Here is a 20,721-nt window from a genome sequence, read left to right on the forward strand (position 1 = left end):
AGTACTTAGGGATTATCTTGTACAAGGGCCATATCATTTTTCATATCTGTACATACAATGCTGAAAATAATGATTTGGTTGGCATAAATAATGAATTTATGCCAACGCATAAATTTCCTTCCCCTTGCGAATGGAGATGCCTTTTTAATTACATTCATCTGTACATCTCTGATCTGTGTAACAGGTTTATTTTTGAGTCACTCATCTAACAGGTGCTTGAAAGCAGTACAAAGATACTGTGAAAATGGTGATGGGATTTAGTACCAAAAACATTCATCAGACCCAATCAGGGTTCAACAGGCAGAAGGAGATAAATTTTGCATCGAAGGACTCTTGGTGGAAAACAGAAGCACTTTTGTTTTTATTCTCGTTGGTGTGTGTATAGGACTAGATCACTAGGGTGTTACCTGCCAGTTCTGGCAAGTATGTAATCTCATCTGTAAATGCAATAACCTCAGTTTTGAAAGTAATAGAAGTGCTGTCCTCCTCTTTTCATATTGAACAAATGCCACAGAACTTCATTACTCTGATGTTTAGAATTTTACTTTCAGTTTCTAGTCTCTATCCCTGACCAACACAAGAATGCGCCACAATTGTTCTGTACTCTTTCTCCTCTGTAGTGTTTTGAAGAGTGACATTTGGTTCAGTCTAATTTTCCTTATTATGCTTGAGACTTTTAATCTCTGTGAAGAGTACAGGTATTTTTGTTCATCAATCTACTTTCCTTGTCATGTGAGTGCTAAAGCCTGGTTTCAACATTTTAACACAAATTTATTTTTTTAATTAAAAAAAAAACCTTCAGGAAGAGACTTCTCTAGCATGAGTACATTCTGTTATGATCAACTCAGGAGTAACAGTTGTTTACAAGGTGAGATCAACACAAACCCTCACATTTTGGAGTAGACTGAGAGAGCTTTCTTTTAATTAGCCATACAGAGCACACCTGTTGCCCAAAATCTCTCCATTTACAATAAAATGTTAGGCCCCTCTTTTTCTGGTTTCCTTGATTTTACAGCCACTAAACCAGCCAGCTCAGTTGCTATCCCTTTAACACAGTGCTTCTGTCCCAGTATACATACTATGTTTTTATTAAATCCATAATTCATATCTCCAAGTTTCTTTTCTCACATCAGGAGTTGTAAGCAAGAGTAGTAATGACACACATCAGGAGTTATAAGCAAGGATGGTAATGATATAAGGATGTTGCAACAAACAAAATGTTGTGCAGGCGCATTGCTGCTTCCCATGAGTCTCCATAAAACTCCCCTGCCTATGTGCTGAAGAATCACAGACTGAAAATGCTTCCAGCTAGACAAATGTTTTGGGGATTTGGATCTTTAGAATGAAAGGATCAGTTTGTGTGTTTTCAAGTTCTCGCTGGCCATTGTAAACTGCACAAAGACACCAAGGCAACTGTTAGTAGGGAAAGATTTGTTGCAGCCTATTTTCTTCAGCTACCGTTTTAGCAGGTTAAAAAGATAAAATGCACTTAATTTTATAGAAATGGTGCCAAAAAAATGTTTGAATATTTAACCTCAAAGTCTTTGTTGTAGAAGTGGATGATCACACATACTTATTTACTCTTTTTCTGTTACTGAAAAATGACTTCCACAAAAAAAAAGAGCAAAAAACATGGAGATATGTGCATTACTATGTAGGTCAACTATTAATTGGTTTCAAAGGGCTTTATTCTTTAAAAGAAATGATCCTTTTATACTTACAGAAGACAGTTGTTCCATTTGCAGTATAAATTGGGACACATGCAGTTTCCTTTGTTGTTCTCCAAACCATGATGATTAAGCAAGCCCATTAGCTCAACGAGCAATACAGTAAGACCTTTTGCAAACTACTTCAGAAGAAAAGCAGAAAAATCTCTATAAACACAGGTGAGCAATAAAATACCAATAAGGCAAAAGTATTGTTTGCAGTATACCCTTCATCAGTGGCTATTCTTTTTACATCTCAGCATGAAATCTCCACATCTCTGAAGTTAGTTCCATAAGAAATAATCAGGAGAACTGTATAAAACCTAAAGGCCACTAAGAATTAGATTTTGCCTATAGAAATATCTATTAGATGTTCACAAATGAACTACTTGTATATTAAAATACTTTGGCTTTCTGTCAGAACTCAAAATTGTCAAGGCAGTGAGGGATCAGGTTAGGAATGTTAAAACCTGTATAAAATAAAATCTGACCAGGGATGTCAAGGGAAAAAAAAAAAAAAAAAAAAAAAGCTTCTTTAGTTATGGTGGTGATAAAAGGAAGACTAGAGAAAATGTGTATCCTCATCAGAAGAAAATAGGAGATCTTCTTCCCTGAGCTTGGAAAAGTTGAGGTATTCACTATCTGCTGGCCTCATTTTCTGGTGGCTACCTGACTACTTGCAAAGCCTCTTAAAGATGAAGGAAATGCATGGAATGGCAGAAAGATATTGGGCTGCACAAGCCTTTTCTATCTAATTCATAAGGCAGATCACAAATTACATTACTTTACTGCTCTCACCACCACTGTTTTGTTCCACCAGTGTCCAGTGTTACCTGCTAGTTCCTTCAGGAGAAATCTAGAAATGGTTGAGAACTGACTTCCAAGTTAATAAATTAACATCTGCAGTCCTGCAACTGGAACAGAAAACCAGACAAGCTCTGCTCAGGCTGGTTTTTTACTACTCCAACACAACAGGCATCAATGTTGCAGTATTACAACAGCACTATAGTTGAGATAAAGAATCTGGTTATATTTACTCTCTCTTCAAGTTGAAGAAATACTTGTCCATGCTGCTAGAAGCAATCATATATGTCAAAGCCACTTGGTACTGATAGTTAAAAAGATAAATAAATCCAGTCTTGGCCAGTGCAACATATCAGAGAGTAAAGTGTTATTTGGTCTTGTGGAACATCATAGTATTTGTGGAAAAATACTTTCCAGATTTCAATTATAAAAGGCTTTGAAAACAAAATTATCTAGCCACAAAGTATTTATAAAATGGGGTAATAACTCAGACATTTATGAATATTCCCTTTCTTTCACAAGCTTCACTTAACCTAGACAGGCAGTCCATAGGAGATAACTGAGCTAAATACAGCAGTGACCAAGGTGAATCAGAAATACACACAATTCCTCAGTTACCATTCAAGTTTCTATATTTAGATTATAAATTTTTTGGGGGAAAAAATATTGACGTCATTGTGTTTTACACTATTAAATCATCAGTATAGCCAAACATAACTAACTTAGGTAATACTTCAGTTATTAATAATTTAGGTATTATAATTTCTAGTTATTATTCCTACTAGAATATTTTCTACACACTCTGTAACTTTTACTCCCCTGATAATGAGGTAAACACTTATTTTCAACACCAAGTATTTTTATCAGAGTGATTTAAAGCATTTTATTTGCCACATTTTCCAGCATCGCTTAAAAAACTTACCTGCATTTGCAAACATTACTGTGTGAAATATTGCTACAGTGAAGTTAGGAAAATGACTCTGGACAACAGGGTGCTGAAATTCCCAGATCCTCCTCCCTGACTGCAACAGAGCCAGGATTTCTCCCCTGTTGTTTTTACGCTGAATGGAATGGAGTTAGAGCCTGTAAATGATTTGCCACTGTATAAATGTTTCAGTAACAAGATTCCAAGAATTCCCTCTAACAGGGGGAGTAACTAAGGTTTAAGAGAGGAGTGGTAGGTTATTTGTAAATATAGTAAGTGAATCTTATTCTAATGTAAGCACACTATTTCCATTTTTGTTGTTGTTGCTGTTTAATTTTTGATGGTTTATTATTATGCTGTATCAATTTGCACATATCTAAGTGTGCCTTTGTAGTGACACAAAGTTCTGAAGAAATACTATGTGTACAGGTTGGATAGGTGCCCTGAGAAAACTACACTAACAAATCTAAGTGAAAAAGATAAGAATATGAATTGGTGATATGGGCACACTTTCCTTGAGAAGGACTTCAGTCCATTCATGACCTGAACACTGACAATTTTTCTTCAAGTCAAACATTTCTCCAAATTTAAGTAATAGAAAGGATGAACTCTCTTATTATGGTATCACCCAATTTTAGGACCAAAAATGCATTGGAAAAGTATGATCCTTAAACTGATTGTTATAATTTTAATTACTGTCTGCAATTAAGTACATAAAATTCAAGAAAAAGTAATTCAGGTAGTACACTTGTAGGTAGCTTGCAGGATTCACTCTCACAGAATCACAGAATGGATTAAAGGACCACAAAGGGTCATCTGGTCTGACCTCCAAGGCCACGTAGAGTTGTCCTAAAGCACAGGGCACAGGATTGTGTCTGGATATTCTAGACACAGGATTGTGTCTAGAATATCCAGATTGTGTCTGGATATTCTAGAATATCCTGGAGATATTTTAGAATATCCCTGGAGATATTCTAGAATATCTCCAGGGAGGGAGACCCCACACCCTCTCTGGAGTCTCTTCCAGTTCTCAGTCACACACAAAGTTTTTCCTTGTGTTCAAGTGGAACTTCCTGGGCATAATTTTCTGCCCGTTGCTTCCTGTTCTAATCCCTGGTGCCACGGAGCAGAGCCTGACCCATCCTGTGGCACCTCCCTGCAGACACTGACAGTCACTGATGAGGTCCCCTCTCAGTTCTCTCTTGCTGACCAGGCTCAGCTCCCTCAGCCTTTCCTCCCTTCATCATCTTTGCTGCCTTACACTGAACCTTCTCCAGGAGCTCTGTGTCTCTCTGGTCCTGAGGTGCCCAGGACTGCACACAGAACTCCACGTGTGGCCTCACCAGGGCTGAGTAGAGGGGCAGGATCACATCCCTGGACCTGCTGGCAATTTTTTTTCCAATGCACCCCAGAATCCCATTGGCCTTCTTGACCACAAGAAGGTCCCTGGTCACTGTTCACATGTATTTAAACTGTAATTTCTACAGGAAAGGCAGGTCAGGCTCTCATACCATATATGTGAATACATGGCAAATTTGAACATCCACAAGCTGAGCCACAAAGAACTACAATTATGCAGTCAGCAAAAATAAATTTCCTTTCTAGGAAATGCTTAGCCATGGCTTCTTAATACATTTTAAACAGCAATATCTCCCTGGAGAAAGGTCTCACTTTACCACTAGTGTTCCCTATATTTAGTGCTGGGTATTAAAGTGAAGGTACTTGCTAAGTAACATCCTACAGCAAACCTTTGTAATTCTGAGTCTTTTATACCTAGAAGCCAGTACTGCTACAAATGACAAGTCACAGAAGCTCAAATGGCTCTTTATAGTGTACATACATATGCAAGAATGAGCCATCCAAAAGCCTTTTAGCCCCCAGACATAAAAATCTGTGGTGTGGTTTTCTAGACTATAACTGCAGGCAGTCTGGAAATTGTACCATGAGAATATTGAGGGGAGCATATGTAAAATAAAGAGTGATTGCTGTGGTAGAAGCCCTCAGGTTGGAATTCAGCACAAGAGCTCTATAGGTTTCATAAAGAAAATACCTTAAATGGTGCTAAAAGATATTAACTAAATGTTGCCTTTGCATAGGAAAGAGACATTATTTGTTAAATATCATGTTTTAATTTAAGTGATGATCAAAGCTCTGCTATTGCTTTATGTTCCAAATAGGTTCATTTTTCTCAATCCAGTCTGGTTTATGAAAAAAACAGAAAAAATATTTAAATCAAGTAAATTTGTTTTCAAAGAAAACACCTCTGCAATGAAAAATTCTTTGCTTCTTTTTACTTTTTACAGAGAGGGTTTTTTCTGTATTTTGATTCAAAGTAAAGACAGTTCCGGAGGAGTAATGCTAATTGAGGTTTTGGACAGGGTGTGAAGAGGGATTGCTTCAGCCAGCTGCCTCCTTTGCAACCACCTTCCTGTGCCTCTGTCCTTTGCACTTTGGCTACGTGATCTTCTTGAAAACAAAGCTTGGAGAACATGGTGGCTTTCCTACTATAGCTAGAATTTATCTAACATATCTGGACCCTTTACAGCCTTTTACTGGTTTTTAAACACTGATTATAATTTTTTTTTTTTTTACCTATCTGTACTCTGGTTCATCTGCAGTGATTTTTATGGCACTGCATACAATTGACAGTGTTAGCATCCTTGCATCACTGGTAAAGCCAAAAAATTAATGCTGTTTAAGCATCTCAACACCTTCAAAACACTACCAAATAAATACTCCTAGTAGCAAACAAGGTGTCAGAAAAGGACTGTGAAATTGCTCACTTATTTGATATTTTAAAGTAATATTTTTTTTTAAACTAAGCTACAGGGCAACAATACCTTGAAATAATCTATTTCTCTAAACTCTTTTCTCTTTTGTCCTGATCATGTGAGTTTTAACTCTATATTATTTGTTAGACTCTTGTAGACCCTAAGAGAGATCATCAGCTACATGTGGTATTTCTGACTTCAGGAAGAGGAATAATGTGGGACAGACCTTTTCTCCTCAATCTTGTATTAGGTAAATCATGAATTATTAGTACCTAAATGGCCTCAAAGTACAATCATTTAGCTTTACCAGAGAAACTTAAATGCAACATATAGTTGTGTGTTTTAAACACGATGCTGAAAGTGAGTTGAAGCCCTCAGATGTTTACCTCAGGGTCAGGTCAGAGTCTCTCTTGCTTTGCAGTTCTCAGTGATCTGTTCAATAAGACGATATTATACAGCCAGAGTTGTAACTAAATCTGTTTATGCATGTCCTACAGGGAAAACTCCCAGAACAGGATCAATGTATTCAGGGATTTTAAGTGTGATTTATATAATTTACAAGCTGTGTTTAACACAAACTATCATGGCACTTATCCTTTTTTTTTTTTTTTTTTTTTTTACTTTTTTTTAAACATCTTGAAGGTTCAAAGAGTTTTACAAACACTGATAATTAACTCTGGGATTTTCAAAGAGGTTTGAAAGTGAGACCCTCATCCACAGCTGAATTGGCTGGGTAACTCCTGAAGACTGCTTTAAAAGATCCTCTACTTGACTATTTTAAGCACTTCTCTGTTCCTCAGAATAGAAAATACTTCCTTACCCTATCCAATTTTCTTTGCAAGCCTTACTATGAAAGATCCCAGCTGATCACTGCCTTTCTGTTATAAATAAGATTTTTGAAGGATGAATTTGAACCCAGTCATTAAGGACAAGTAAGCACAAGTAATGATTTGTTTAGAGATTCTTCTTAAAATCTGATACCACAGGGTCCACTGATACATGTTGACATGTCAGGATGAAAATGAGAATTTTTTTAATAGTAAAGATGATTAACACAATAATTTAACGTCAGTTGCTAGAGATTCTGCATGGTTAGCAATAGTAGACATATTCTTCCACATTGCTTCATAACAATAAAGAACATATTTTTAAAACTGCATGTATCTGTGCTATAAGCAGTCAGAATTCAACACAACTAACCTTTTTAATTTTTTCATTGCTGAACTTCTTTGTTTGTGTTGAATATTATTCCTTTATATATTTACTGCCTCTATATCCTTAATTTTGGAATTTTTTTCCTCTGACAAATATACAGTCAGCAACATCTTTGAAGAAATTTTGGGTGATATATCCTATTTTTGTAACTGACTGATTTTGAGCCCAGAGGAAAGAAATAAATCAAAATTGCATTTGGGTGCTCTGAAGGAATGGAAAAATTTTTGGGGAAGAAGAACAAAGAAACATTGTGCAAGTATTCAAATTTTGTCTTCTTGGTTGTCACAAGAACCTTGAGGTTGTTGTAGGTTTTAGGAGCAGAAGTACCCAATGCATTTAACTTATCTTGAATTGAAAAATATCACTGATAATCTTGAGCACTGCAAAGTGATAGTTTAAGCAAAAACTTTAAGCAAGAAGTGTGAGTACAAGGGAATGCTGTAAGCCTAAAAGATAACTCTTTTTTTGGGAAGTTTCTACAACCCATATTCTGCTACAAATTACACCCATGAGTGAGCATTTAATGGTGAGCCATAGAAACAAACAGTTATGCGTAGAGAGCAAATAAGAAACACTGTCCTACACATAATGGTCTCTGTTGGAGCAGTACAGGGCTATTTCTAATCTCTTAAAGATCTTCTGCTGCTTCCTCACAGTTTCAGAGATAAAAATAATGCAGAATATCCTTTTTATGGATAGTTATTTTATGGACATTGTGGCCCAGGAAGATTTTCACATCAAGTGAGGAGATATCATTTAACTTTGGAGTTCCACAGACACATTGACTGCCCTACTCACAGGGTGGGCCACACCACAAATTCAGCATCTCATGGGCTCTTGTGCTGCAGCTCTGGTCCCTTGGGGAGAAATAATCAGCCCTGTGGGTGCTGTCCAGTTTGCAACAAAACTCAGTAGGAGACAGAAAGCATTTTGCAGAATTTCCTAAGGTTTTCTCCAACTTCAGGTGAGCCAACCTGAAAGTGAACTCCACAGCAAATGTCTTACACTACATTTCCTCATTTTTCACCTTTACTGGCTGAGAGGTCTAAAACAATTTTTTTTATTTGCTTCTATCCTCTGTCCAAGCCTCCAGAACTCGTTCACCTGTGACTGAAGGGGGCAGCAATTCCTGTGGATGAAATGATCATTACCCATTTCTGAAGCACTTGTGTCCCAGACTGCTTGGTCACACACACACCCTCAGCATCCATGGCTCTACTACTGTATCATTTCTTTCTGGATAACAGAAAGCATCAAACATTTTATTTCACTAATCCTCTCTTCTCTCTGGTTATTTATTTCATTGCTTTTTTCTGCTTATTTATCAGAAGTTTTACTTTGTTCACTATTCCAAGCATGGCACCTTCAAACGTTGATACATGGCACCCAGTTTAATTTGTAGTTATGGTGTATAATAACCAAATAAATAAAGGCAAAAATAACAGACTGACATGAGAACATGGTGATAGTAACCTGCTATGATTATTTTCTCAGCCCTGATTTTCCCTGAGAGGTTCTGGGTAGCACAGTCCATACACAATCCTGTATTAAACTGTCTTGATAGACCTCACAGCAGAAATTACATGAAATATGGAAGGTCCAAGTCTGCTCTCACAGAACACCTGTGTTCCAAAAATCAAAAACTTGTTCACACAGAATATATGGCTTCTACTGGAAAATGACAAACCCTCCTTACATTACCGACTTATTATACACACATTTTACAACGTGAAGGAGCAATCTGTGCGAAAGAGAAACATAAATAAGTTCTTATTTTGGCAGTTTTATTACAAATTCTGCTGCACAATAGCAGATGAGCAATTTTATTCATTGACAAATGGCTTAGGTCGGACTAGTGCAATGGTTCATTAACCTTATGATAAGTTTGGGCTATCTCAGAAGTGTTCTTGCTGTGAATTTAGATTTGATGACGGCTCACACATCAAGGAAACAAATTGCCTTGTCTTTTATAGGAAAGAAGAGGGGAGTAAAGAAGTTAATTGATGTCTTTTAAATCCTATAACTAATAAAGCAGGGATTTTTCCTAGATAGTGCTTTCTAATTCTTATGAGATGCATTAGACAGACAGAATGCCAAAATCACAGATTCTTTTAGTTCTGTTGTTACCAATTAGAGGGAGTCAAAGAACCCTGATTACAATTATCAGATTTTAATGAGCAATTGTCTGTCAGGATTTTTTCACAACTCTGAGGGTTCATACATGATTTGTATGCAAGGTACAGGTACCCTAGCATAGTGAGTTTTTATTTAGATAATCAGTACCCAATTTTTAACTATCAGTTTTCACTGGACATTTTTGAATAAATGTTTTTTGATCTCTTGGAAGAGATATTACTTCCTCTGCTTAATCTAATAAATTATAGACTAAAAAAATATTAAAATCACAAGCCAGGAAAAGCAAAAATTATTTTTAAAAAATGTCCTGATGTAAGTCTATATTGATTCAATATGTCAAATCACATTGGTCTGATCTACATCAGCCAAATTCTCATTTCTACCTGATACCTTTTAATCAATCTCTTTCATTTTTAAAGGTAAATTTACAGACATGCTGGTTTTAAAACCTTACAGTTCATGTTACCACAGTGTTCTTGGCTATTTTATTTAGCTTTACTTATGGTAAAAATGAAATGCAGTGGGAAATGAGGCAATGCTAGCTTTAGTGTTTCTAGATTAACCTATAGATAAATACACAGCTCATCCTCCAGACAATTAAAGACCTAGCTCCTCCAGAATGGTGACTTAGTGCTACCTACTTAATCAGATACTGGTGTTTTTTAAGTAACTCTCCTTGAAATTCTGTAATGTTGGATGTTAATCAAGAAATTAATTATGACTGTGCACTAAACATATTGTAGTTTAGGACTCATGCTTTATTTGATGAAGAAGCTGCTAGATATACAGAGGATGAGGTTTGAAGCCTTTGTGACAGTGAGTGCCACAGAAGGGATAGTATTTTTCCTTCTTAATCTGGATAACTGATGCAAATACCCTGAATTTCTGTTCAGTGCCATCCTACTTCTGTCTGTTATCTCTACAAGATATTCAGGCTTCCAGGATCACCAAGTAAATAAGGAAGCTGATCACTCTTCAGCATCAGTGCTCTGAATCTTTCAAGCACATAACTCAGGCTCTGAAGAGAAAGAGAGCTGTACAAAACTGTATTTTTCTATCTGTCGCTCTTACCCCCACTCCACCCTGGAAATTTTTAATTTTTTTGGCCCATTTCAGCTAAATTTAAAGAGGGGATAATGGTCACCAGGTCATAAAGGTGTGACATAGGGAAACCAGTAACTGACAAAGGAGCAGCAACTGACAGCAATATAACTTCTATTTAGACACTGGAGAATTCACATAGGAAAGTGTAATACAAATCATGAAAGCCCCAACCACACAGCCAACTTTAAACAAAGTTTATGAGATAGTAGAATATCCACCCACAAGCTGTAGATACAATGCTATTTTCAGAAATTCAGCCAAAAATTTTGCATGTTGTGCTGGTTTGGGCTTTTGTTTCCTAACACTGAGGCGTGATTTCTTTTATTCCCTAAAAAATTAAACATTACAATTCATTCTATTAAGGTCTCAACAAATTCTGTATTTTTTGTTTGTATTATAAAGAATAAGGATCGGCTAAAAAAATCAAACAGGTTTTTTTTTCCTTATTTTGAAGGAACTCTTTATTGTCTTCCTAGATGTTTTTTTAAGTATTCATATTTATAGCTTAATATTTAGCAAGGCTGAAAGCCTTACCTGTTTTTTTACCAATAACCACTATTTCATTCCTGCTTTAAAATATTCTTTAGAAACATATGATGGCTCACTCCTGCCACCTTCTTTGGTGATAAACTAGATAAAGCTTCCCATGAATCTTGCTTTTATGGCCTATTCCTGTCTTCTTTTTCTAAGTTATATTGTGCAGAAAGAAGATTTTACTCTATCACTGTCATTTTTTACTGAGGAGGGTGCTGTGCCATTAAATATCTCTATTAAAATAGATATGGCTACTTCAGAAATAAGGTGCTACTTGATTTGAGTTAATGGAAGCACTGGTTCCAAACTATCACCTTGCTACAAGGGCTGAAGTTGAACACAAAGAAACTGCAGATAATAAACAGGCACAGATGTCAAATTCTGTCACCACTCAGAAATGGTCCAGAACATAGCAAGGAGCTTCACTGCAAATGCCAACAGTGCTGGTAAACCTTGAAACACTGGTGCTGCTGAGTCCTTACAAATGGCACATTCAATTTTTTCCCCCTTTCTCTTTGCTTTCCATGGATAAGTCTGGTTTGGACAGGTCACAAGTCCACACTTGGACACACCAGGTTCACCATTCCCTGGAGAATTCATTTAGGTTGTGCTTAAATTTTACTGCAGGATTGCAATTGAAAGTTGAAAATTACCCAGGCTGGTAAAAGAGTAGTTTAAGCCTACCTATAATTGAATACATATATACATACACACATATACATAAGTTTTGTAGAAATAGTGTGAAAAAGAGAATTCTTTTGTATCTTTGCCAATCCATTGCAAGCAAACACCCACATCTTGTTCTCAGTTTTGTGCTAGAACTGAGACACAACTCTGGTTCTGCAGCTTAATGTGGGTTCTTTAGGCATGGAGTGTGAACACACAGGAATTGCATTGAACATATATTGGTAGTGGGGTGGGAAATCTTCTTACAAATCCACCTCCCACAGTCCTGCCTTTCTTGATTAACAAAACTAATGTTAAAAGAAAAAAAGGAGTTTGCTTCAGTCTTTGGTCAGCATTTATTATCAGTCCTTAGAAAGAGGAAACAAGGCCTTTCAATAGTAGATTTTTTTTGGCTGATGAGACCTTTAGAGTGCCACAGTTCTTTATTTTGGATTCATACCTGTAGACACACGTTATTTCTGTGTAACCTACTCAGATGGGACTTATCTGCCCTATTTTAGCTGTGTTAGGATGATGTGACTGTCCCAACCACTTTTCCAGTAGCTACATGAAACCTAAAACATGCATCTTTATTTTAGATGGTGAAAATAGGGTAATTAGTCTTCCTTTTCCAGTAGTTACCTACTTATGCATTAGCAGATATAAAGTCATAAATTAATATCTACTTTTCATAGCTTTACATCTTTGCAGGTTTTGGCATTTGGAAGGGTAAAAAATAAAGAAAAATTTAAGTTTATTTTTCATTACTGCACAAAGCACTGTCATGTTAATGCTGAATATTCCTAAAGTTCTTTTCTTCAAAGCAAAAGGCTTATATTGATTTTTTAAAGTGGGAAAATTCCACTTCTAAATTTCTGAAATCTTGCTGAATTCTATAAGAGAAGAAAAATACCATGTTTTCTTCCCACTAGTTACTGTTAATAGCTGCCACATCTCCCCCATGATTGATGGACTGCACACATTCAAATGCTCCAAGTTCTGACAGTGCAGTATCATGGTAGGACAGGGTTCCCAAAGTGTTCTGCATCAGATTAACCCAAAATGTGCTTTTGTTTTTATCATTATCATTTTGGAAGTCAATGAAGCTGCTTGTCTCAGCAGCTCAGGTCCCAAATACCTCAGGAGTGGCACAGATCTCACAGTCTGACAATGTATATCACGATGCCCTTTTGAAGGAGGGCAATGTTGTATTATCCCCACTTCACAGATGTAAAATGGGAACTCTGAGGGTTTATCCAAAACAACTGCCCTAGCAAAACTACCTGACTTCTTAGTTCCTGAAGGAACATAGTTCCAAAAGGTCCAAAAGGTTTGAATATAGTCCCAAAAGTTTTCCAGATGATGTCCTTTCTTATACAAAGGTAACTATTATGAATTTCCCCCTCTGAGAAAATGCATTCCTGTTTCTCAAACAATTTAGTTATCTGAATGTCTCTAACCCAGGGTGCACATGAGGCACTTTGATGAACTGGACCTAAATGATTTGATCATTCCAACAAGCTGTGCTTGAAAATATGTTCTCATATTAGTGTCACTGTCCACATAGTTGGCTGTATTTTCTTTCAAACTGGGAATTATAAGAATTATTTTTCTTCCTGTTGCTTAAAAGGGTTCTATTTGGGGGGTTTTGTCATACTAATGAAACATGTCTTTTAGGAATGAAAGGTCAACAGTTTGAATTGTCAATCAACTGAATTTGTCACTCTTTAAATCTCTCAAAAGCCAGTGTTCTACTTTGAAAAAAATATTACAAAAGTCCAAGGTAATAATATTATAAAATATCAAATTCTTTGTGTTCCAAAGAAGGAGTTGAAACTTTCTGATTAGTTATTTGGTTTTTCAAAGCCTCAGTTTTATTAGGATAATGAGGAAACATTCATGAATGATGTTATGTCTTTCAACAAAGATTCATGTGACACTGATACTATTTTTTTTCTAGCACAAGACTGATTACATTATTAAATTTTAAAAAGTCACATTATACCAAATAAACAGTGTGATGCAGCTGAATGTTTGCAACAGGACAGGACATGTTCTAATAAAGACAAAAGGAAAATACTGGATATAGGATATAGGCATGGGGGTCAGACCTGAAGAAGTGAATCACACAGCAAAACTCTGGTGGAATGGATTTGTTCACTTTGATACTGGTAGCTCAGCTTTGATTACAGAAATAGCAACTTTTTGCCGACTGAAGCCACAGGCAGCAGGAGTCAATTGAAGGAGGACATCCTTTCAGAGGCTTAGCAATGTCCACAGGACACTCCAGCAATGTCCTCCTGAGAACATGAGAGCAAAAACAGATATTCAGCATTGATAAGGACTCCAGGCTTTGGTCTCTTCTTTATCTGTAAGAGACACACAAGAAAGATAATTTACTTTCTCTTTCTTTGATGAGCATATTAATAAATTCCTGATTATCCAAAGTGGGGCAGGTGTCACACAACCCATAGGGAGAGATTTCACCTGGTTTTTGAGTCAGATATATGTAGGCCTTCACACACACCTCCAACAGATTACAGCTTAAGTCTTTCCAGCAAGCTTACTTTGCTAATATTTAAGACAGGAATTTGATAAATAGATCCATTAATAGAGAGAAATCTGTGAAAGCTCTGAAGCTTCTGTCGGGAGAGGTAGATTGAGTAATAACTGTTCTGGGAAATGCAAGGAGGAAAGTGAATGGTGATTTATTAACTCAAATGAGCATATACTGTTTAGCAAGTATAGCAAGTGGAAGTGAATAATACATGAAAACTGCTGGGTCTTAAATTTAGTGCATAGAAAACTGCAGATTAAATCTCTAGTAGTGGAATAGTAAGTAGAGAAGCTGAAGAGTGACAGCTTGTAATGGTTGGTAAGGGTAGAATGAACCTGATTACAGATGTCAAGGTGTCACAGGGCCTTAGGCATAAGGAAAACTAGATTGACACTTGAAAACTGGGTAAAACTTTTCCATGTAGTTCACGGGCCTGTTATGTGTTATACTCATAGCATGTGGTGCTTAACTTATGGCTTTGTTCCACACTGAAAATGAGTCATAAGTGCTGCTTCAAGCTGTTTTGATTCTGATGACAACTTTGAAAATATAAAGCAACCAGGAGCTCCTTACTGCAAGATGTTTCCTGTCCAAATAACATGCCAACCTATCTAACCTCCAGGTTTTCTGGCCTCACTGACTTTTGTGGATTTTCTCTGACCCCAACACCAAAGTCTCACTTTTCAGGCCAGCTTCAAAAATCTCAGCACTTCCAGAACTCAGGTTTTGCAGGGGGCATTGAAGATAGCAGAATAAATGAGAGATGATGGATTAAACTTTCTGGAAGCCTTTGAGCTTTTGAGATCCAACATTACTGATGAGTTTAATTTACAGGTTTTGGATTTTTTTTTTTTTTTCTCTACTGTATTCAACCTCACAAACTCCTCCACAACAAAGAAGCAACCTGGGAGATGGAAATGTTTGACTCAAGTCTCAGATAAGCATGTGTATCTCACTGAGAATCTCTGCAGGGTTTCTTCTGCTATTCAGGTCTGGATTCTTCATTGAATAGGGCTTTAATCAGCCACTAGATGCAATTCAATCACAGATTCATCATGTCTGGATGAGTGGGAACAGGCTCTCCAGGGAAGTGGTCACAACACCAATTCTGACAGAGTTCAAGAACTTTTTGGACAATGCTCTCAGGCACATGGAGCGATTCTTGGGATGTCCAGGAGTTGAACTCGATGATCCTGATGGTTCCCTTCCAACTCAGCACATTCTGTGATTCTATTATTCTACTGCATCATTTGGTCTGATATCTTTATACCACATATTATCACATTTCACCAGTTTACTTCCATACTGAGGAGAGTAAGTTGCATTGGTGAAAGTTATAACATCTGCAAAGAATTTTGCAATATCTGAACACGGAGCTCTAAGATGTGATAATATATTTGACTGGTTAATTGCTGCTGTTGTGTTTTGTTTCTTATTCCAATGCTACCCAGCCTTTTCTTTCCTTATTATGCTATCATGAAATCACTTGTCATTCCTGTAGCTCATGAGATAAAAACAGTTTCCTTTTCCAGGATTCTACAGTGGCTCTAGCAGTTTAATTTTTCAGTGTCAGCACGGAGAACACAGCTTTGTATTCTCAAAGGTGATGATGATTCCCCACTGAACACACTTCACAAGATTTGTTAGATTCCCACGTTATCTGTTGTTATGTATATTATTTACAACTTTACATCTGTAGTCACAAATGCATGAATTCATACCATTTTGGCAAAGTTTCTCACAGTTACTTCTTAATCTGAATTGACAAGAATTCTATCAAATCTGACATTGCTGTACTTTCAGTTAGGGATAGATACTTTAGATACTTAAGCAACTGACATTTTTCAAACCACCTGGAATATTTATATCAGTCTAGTAATTATTTAAAACTTACAGGTCACAGGTTATATTGGACAAAAGTTGTGCATGATTATGTATATGTAAAAATGTTCAGATTCATGTGGATATTATTTCATGTCTTCCTTACACATTACTGGACTGAGAACACTTTAGAAAGGAAAATAGTTGTATGCAAGAAGTATTACTGTTTTCTTAACAATGCTATTAACAGTTTTCCTAAATACATCTAGTAATTGGCTCAAACCACTTATGTATTTTAATCCTGCTTGGTATGTACATTTCTTATTTGTTGCAGAAAAAAAAAACAAAACAGCAAAAAATTTGCTATATTTTCTATGCTCAACATCCTAAAATAGTAGAATGAGAATATTTTTATTTAATTTAGATATGCAATGTATTCTTAAAATGTCATGTATAATTTCTAGAGGGATCAATCTGACCTACCTAAAATTGTCTAAAATTTAGCCATTTCAAATAAAGGTATTCATTCAAGAATTCCTTATTTGTTAATGAAGAGTAATAGACAGCTCTGTTGAGTGTAATGAATTAAAGCTATGGGAAGAGCTTTATATTTCCTAAATCATTTACCAAAAATAACCTGTGACTTTTCAGATTTGAACTCAAAAAATAAGCTATACTCCCAAGCCCTCTTCTAAAGTCAAACTCCATCGTAGTTTCTATCTGCATAGAAATGTATTCCTCCCCCAGCACTGTACAGGAATTTAAAACACAATCCTGAAAGATTTACTGAGAACTTGTTTCCTTCAGTGGAGCCCAGGGTTTAAAAGTGGGAACACATGAGGTTTCTGTTTTGGAATTTACTTTTTCACCAAAATAGAGTTTTCCTCCAGTTTTTCTGATGGCAACAAACAGATTGGAGATATAAATTTCTTGCAAGCAGTTCTCAAGATTTATCTGGTCTAAGAAAAAATTCATTATATGCTGGACTCACAAGCTTCAATGATTTTTATATAAGTTTAAATAAGTTCAAGTAAAGCTTCAAAAGGTGGTGGTCAGGAATTCTGCTACCTTGAGCCAAACCACCCTTCTGGCCACTTACACACATTCTCCTTTTTCATAGAAAAACATTTTAAAAGTCCTTTACAAACCCCTGTCTAGAGAGGCACTGGATTGGTTGAAAGGTTTCTAATCCTATAATTTTGTGCACGCAGAGTGCCTCATGCAGAGGAGCTTTTACTGCTTTATAAGTGCTTCCATTTTAACTCTCTTGCTTCTCCAGCTTAAGGTTACCCTGCACTTGAAAAACACCATCTTAATTGTACTTCAACAGCAACTTCATAGCTTTTTTGTTCCTCTTTCAAGGGTTTGAAATGAGAGCATAACTGCTCCCTGAGGTTATTGCTATTAACTTGGTGCAGAGCTGCTTGCCTTCATTGCAGGTGTAGAGTTTTGAAGGAGACACAGCTTTCAGCAGCCTTTTTTTCCATACTGAATCCTTTGAGTGCAAGGGCTGACGAGGGAAGTCAGTTCTGCCACAGGACTTGGGCCAGGTCACTGCTTCCAAACCAGTTGTTCCCGCACCACTGACCCCACAGACTACTGTTGGAACCCTGGTTACAGAGAATTTTAGACTTTCTGTGCTGACAGGCACTGACCCCCCAAGGGAACCTTGCATTTGACCTGAGGTTGTGGAGAAGGCTTCCAAAATGGAATGATAGAACCGGGGTTATGGGTGTGTAGTTTGAATAGAAGTGTGTGATATCACAGGGTTAGAAACATAGAGTTTAAGGTTTTAAAATATACTAATATATATACAGCAAGATGGAGGTTTTAGGGAGGAGGCTTCTCCTTCTCCTTCTCCTTCTCCTTCTCCTTCTCCTTCTCCTTCTCCTTCTCCTTCTCCTTCTCCTTCTCCTTCTCCTTCTCCTTCTCCTTCTCCTTCTCCTTCTCCTTCTCCTTCTCCTTCTCCTTCTCCTTCTCCTTCTCCTTCTCCTTCTCCTTCTCCTTCTCCTTCTCCTTCTCCTTCTCCTTCTCCTTCTCCTTCTCCTTCTCCTTCTCCTTCTCCTTCTCCTTCTCCTTCTCCTTCTCCTTCTCCTTCTCCTTCTCCTTCTCCTTCTCCTTCTCCTCCTTCTCCTTCTCCTTCTCCTTCTCCTTCTCCTTCTCCTTCTCCTTCTCCTTCTCCTTCTCCTTCTCCTTCTCCTTCTCCTTCTCTTCTCCTTCTCCATGGCTTTGGGTGGTATGGTGTATTGGATTAAAAAGTCCACATTGCAAAGCATATGCAGTTGGTTATTGGGTTAAAAGTAAAAACAATTTAGGTATCATTTCTTAATGGGACATTTTATCCTTAAAAGGCCTTGTAGAGAAAGAGAGATGGGGCCCCATTTTTAGTTTGTTAGAGAGAGGTGCTGTAGAACTCATGCTCTGTGAGACTGTAACACAGATAAGAACTAATAAACATCTGAGTCTGAACAAGAAATACCATCTCATGATTTAAACCCAACCTTGGCAGAAAAGAAGCAAAAGAAGCTGCAAACTACCAAACACAAATATGCCCAGTTTGAGGAGTTCCAAGAAATTCAGGGGGATAGAACTGTCTGTGTGCAAAGGTGCACTGAAATGTGGGCTTTCTGTCCATGATTAATTGCCCCTCTTGTCACAATCTGAGGATGGTTATTTCCAGAGGTTAGTGCTCACACTGCTTCTACACACTGTTGTGGCGCAGGAAAAAACCAAGCTCAATACCCAAGGTCAAGATACCAAACTTGGAATATAAAACAGCAGAACTTTCATATCTTCTGCTGTCTAATTAACATAATAAACTAACAGTTTAGGAGTAAATGCCAGTATATATACCTACAAATTGTGCCCATGGGATAAAGACTGCTGCTGTTTTTAAACAAGACCAAATCATATAATTCATAATAAAATGTTCCTTTAAATGGATTATGAGCTCCTGAAGCTTAGTCTATTATGTCTGCACCGAGTTCATGGCCCTTGAAAGAAAATATCCTCCTCACCTGGCTCAGATTCCTCTCTGGGGATCACTTTTGTCATTACACTTATCATTAAATATGTTTGTATTTTTTTTCATTTTAACAATCTAAGGCCCCCAAAGAGGTCATTGTACTTGATCTTCTGTGAGCCCAGAAGAGCTTGTGATCTAAATAGGCAAATTATATATCCATTTCTAGAGACTATATTGGCCTTTCTCAGATTGCCAACTTCCCGTACACCTTTGTGGCAATAACTGTCCTGCTGGGCTAATTACCTCTTAATTGTGTTGTTTCTGTGATTTTTGCCATAAAATGGCCAGACACATGCATGAAGTGTGTAATCTTGTTCCCAGCCTATTGTCCCTTCCTTGCTAGAGTGATTGCTCTGTAAGTACTTTGGAGGCAGTTTTGGAAAAGCAGTTTAGTCAGCACTGTCTGGATACTTTAAAAGAAATCAAAACCATTTAATAGCAGAAGAAATTGTTTGGACCTTTAAATGTCAATTGAACTTTCCAAGTATGTCAGAGAGTTTACCAAACAATCTATCCCAATTTGGTTGTAGGAAATATGAAGAACTACTTGACAGAGAGCATTGTTTCTCATGTTTTGTTCTTTCAGAATAGGTAAGAAAAGAATTAGAAATGTCTCATCCAGGCTACACTGGGACTGCCTCTATTCAACAGATGTGCTCTTGATAAGAATGCATGGGACAGTGGAGGTAGTCGGTCACCTGTGTTACTCAGGATCTTCAGGTAAACCAGGATAGTGGAAAACTACAGAATAACCAGGGATAAATGTTGAATGAAAATTAAATTCAGTCTTGGTAAACACAAAGAATTGCACTAGAGAGACAAAACTGTGAACTTTACACCTACAATGATAAACTGACTTGCACTCACAGAATTTGGATTCCGAGTTTATGATCAATACTTAGCTTAAAACATCTGATCAGTGTCTAAGAGAGGTTAAAAAATGCATTTTGGAAAACTATTAGAAAAAAGTAGAAGACCATGTAGACAATTTTTTTATTATTTACTAAACTATCGTATGCCAATACCTTGATGAGCACAATTCTCCTTTTCTGATAGGATGTACCAGAAGTAAAATGGGTCCAGAAAAAATTGACAAAGGTTGAATCAAAGATGTGACATTGTTTCTGTGTGAGGAACAGCTAAATAGACTAAGAACCTTTAATGCTGAAAAATATTCAAAAAGGACTGAATGTTGAAAAAAAATAGAGAAAACTGAAAGTGGTATGATAGAAATCTACCCTGTATGTCAGAGGATGGATGGACTGTTAAATGTAAAGTAAATAGGGATTGACTGCTAGGTGTCTCCTCCAGTGCAGCAGTGATCATATTGACACTGTGAAGCAGTCACACAAAACAGAAACAGACCCTTCTTTACACAGTGTATGAGAGGGTTTTAGGCAAATCTGTGAACTCCATGTTTCTGGGCACTGGAGATGGTAAATGAATTTGCACAGGTC

At 37.0% G+C, this 20,721-nt stretch overlaps 2 long non-coding RNA genes across 4 annotated transcripts in view; one reads left to right on the forward strand and one right to left on the reverse strand.

The window, feature by feature from the left end:
• Positions 1 to 3,561, reverse strand: part of LOC140680670 (uncharacterized) — a 37,811-nt gene extending 34,250 nt beyond the window's left edge. Inside the window, exon 1 of one of the 2 annotated variants that reach the window (XR_012052025.1) lies at positions 3,433 to 3,561. This is a non-coding gene — a long non-coding RNA (uncharacterized lncRNA). Of the gene's footprint in view, positions 1 to 1,721; positions 2,179 to 3,432 lie in introns of those variants that run through there. The other variant, XR_012052024.1, reaches the window with a different exon arrangement.
• LOC140680671 (uncharacterized) overlaps positions 1 to 20,721 on the forward strand; it is a 182,617-nt gene that overhangs the window by 83,623 nt on the left and 78,273 nt on the right. The gene's annotated exons all lie outside the window — the stretch shown is intronic.

Source organism: Taeniopygia guttata, chromosome 1A, assembly GCF_048771995.1.
Source record: "Taeniopygia guttata chromosome 1A, bTaeGut7.mat, whole genome shotgun sequence".
Lineage (NCBI taxonomy): Eukaryota > Metazoa > Chordata > Aves > Passeriformes > Estrildidae > Taeniopygia > Taeniopygia guttata.